The sequence below is a fragment of the Panthera tigris genome, chromosome E1 (genome assembly GCF_018350195.1).
Source record: "Panthera tigris isolate Pti1 chromosome E1, P.tigris_Pti1_mat1.1, whole genome shotgun sequence".
NCBI lineage: Eukaryota > Metazoa > Chordata > Mammalia > Carnivora > Felidae > Panthera > Panthera tigris.
Genome location: NC_056673.1, coordinates 28,505,277 through 28,507,986, shown reverse-complemented (window position 1 = coordinate 28,507,986; position 2,710 = coordinate 28,505,277). Strand labels below are relative to the sequence as shown.

The following is a 2,710-nucleotide window of genomic DNA, read 5'->3' as shown; positions in this document are numbered from 1 at the left end:
TCAGGGAACAGAAGTGCTTCGTACTCTTTTCCGTTGCTTCTTACTCAAAAACATGCCCTGAGTTTTTGTGTATGTGCGCCTAGGATGCTGTCACACAGAACAACACGAGTTCTGTGTTTCCAAGGCGTACAACCTTCTAATCAAAGCAGGTCTACACATTGAAAAGCTTTTTCCAATGGTGATAAATGTACAATCAAGGAAATAAACTGGGTAATGAGCTATTAATTATTAGAGATAGGTAGATTGAATTCCCTCAGCTAGGAAGTTGGTGGGCTGGATCTTGGACAAGGCTCGGGCTCTGGGGGCAGTGAGGTCCTAAGGGGCTGTCAAACCCCAAATTCTGTTCTGGCCTTTGGTGTGATGAATAATTTGACAGCTGGAGCACTGAGGGATGAGCGAGGCCGTGGTCCACATTTTGTCTGTGATGGGTGTCTCTAGGGCCCAAACCCCACCCCCTTCCTGCCCTGGTGGGAGAGGCAGTCCAGCTGGCATCTGTGGACAACACATCCCTGCACAGGTAGGTACACTGTGCATCTGGAAGGCTAATCCTGCAACGCTTTGTGGTGAGGATGACCCTGTGGGGCACAGGAAGGGCAGGATGGGAGGATGGGTTACAGAGGGAACTGTGGAAGGCAGATGGACATTGTGGCGTAGAGGAAAGCAGCCACTGTCAGAACTGGGGCCAGGCAAAGAGTGGGATTGTCCATCTTCTTCTACCTCTTTTATCCTGTGCAATCTCTGGGGCCTTTGGCTGGACCTAACTGAAAGGCAGATGGCAAGGCTGAGCAATCTGTAAGGGTCAGCCCCCTCTCAGGGAACAGAATGGAGAATAAATCGAAGGGGGACAAACCAAACCAACATCGTAGGGAGCTGTCTCTGTTGCCATGGATATGTGTGTCTGTCTCTAGAACTCTAGTGTCCACAGGCCTAGGCCTAAGAGGTGGCTGTCCCCTTAACTCTCCCCTCACTTCCTTCATGTCTTTACTCAGACATCCTGTTACCCATCAGAAGGGCCTTCTGACATCCTATATGAAATTGCATTCTCCACCCCCCCACCCCGCACTTCACTACTAACCTTATTACCCAGTTTAATTCAGCACAGAACCTGCCAATGCTTGACATGCATGCTGTTTACTTGTTGGTCTCCCACAACTAGAATATAAACTCTGACAGAAGAGCCGTTTTCCCTTTTCTTCACTGCCTTCTTCAAGCACACACAACAGCACTTGTCCTGGAGTAAATGCTTGATAAATGGTGGTGGTTCACATGAAAAATGAAGAGTGTAAGCGAGCCTTAGGGCAGCTCCCCTGCCCTAGGACAGCCCGGCCTTTCCTGAAGAGACTTTTGTCTGGCTTCATGCCCTCTTGCTGCCCAACCTGTGCATCGTCCTGCTGCCTGGAGAGGAGTGAGTGTGTCCCTCCCCAAGTGTGCTCAAGCTTCAGCCCTTTGTTTCTGCCAGCTATGGAAGAATGAAAGCATGTGTTCACTACCCTCCCTTCTCGCTCCTCCCATATACTAAAGATTGAGGAGCTGCCCCTCCCTCCTTGAGGTCTCACCTAGTAAGTCTTCTGGACTTAGGAGAAAAAACAGAATCCCAGAGTCCTGACCTCTTAGGCCTCCCCTGAACTAAAGGTACAGCTTCCCTACCATCCTGGTAACAAAGAGTGACCCATATCACCTGTTGCAGAGGTCAAGTGTACCTGTATGAATATCTTTGTGATGTAATGGGCATGGTGTCTAGATCCATGTACAGGCATAGTCCTATGCATAGACAGCTGCTGTGCCAATATAGACAGGTTCATAAGGAAAGATCAAAACCCCAGGTCCCTGTGCCTCTCCTTCCTTGCTTTGTCTAAACAAAGGTGTGCAGTGCTTGTGGTGAGGCTGCTAGAAGTTGTTCTCTTGAGTTTCCAGAGAGAGGCCAAACATGCAAAAACAGTGTGGTAGTGTGGGTTGAACCCAGTTCTAGAATCAGAAGATCTAGGGTTGAGTCCCAGCTTAAGTCCACTCTGAGGCTCAATTTCTTCATCTGAAAATGGGGATGATACCTATCTACCCTAAAGTATATGACATGTATGCAAAAGTGCTTTGAGAGTGGAAAGCAATGATGAGGAGGACACTGATTATTAGGCTCTGTGACAATAAAGCTTGGGGAAAGAATAAAGGATTCTGGGAAGTCAGGGCCTTCAGATAACCCCTCACACCTTGTACCAGCCTTCCCCTTCATGTCCAAATATACCTGTATTATAGAGAAGGAAATTAAGGACCAGATAAGGAAAGAAACTGACCTAACATCACATGGATGTTTGGGACAATTGGGATGCCAACTCCCAGGCCAGTTCTGATGTAAACATTCATGTATATGTTTTTTAATTCTCTTGGGGCATATTTGATTATTTACTTATTTAAAATGTCTTATTGAGAGACAGAGCTTGAGCGGGGGAGGAGCAGAGAGAGACGGAGACAGAGGATCCAAAGCAGGCTCTGTGCTGACAGCAGAGAGCCCGATGTGGGACTGGAACCCATGAACTGCAAGACCATAACCTGAGCCAAAGTTGGACACATAACCGACTGAACCACCCAGGCGCCCCTTGAAGCATCTTTTATTTTTTTAATGTCAGTTTACTTTGCTATTTTTTAAAAATCTGTATTGAAATTGCCAATTTTTTTCTGTAAGGGTCAGATAGTAAATATTTGAGGCTTCACGGGC

General features: G+C 47.3%; 1 long non-coding RNA gene across 1 annotated transcript; it reads right to left on the bottom strand.

Annotated features, from left to right (window-relative positions):
- Window positions 1-1,112: 1,112 nt before the first annotated feature.
- On the bottom strand, window positions 1,113-2,132 carry LOC122233566. The gene is made up of 2 exons (XR_006211185.1): window positions 1,557-2,132; window positions 1,113-1,459 (listed from the first exon to the last, which is right to left on the bottom strand). It is a non-coding gene; the product is annotated as an uncharacterized LOC122233566 (long non-coding RNA).
- Window positions 2,133-2,710: the final 578 nt, after the last annotated feature.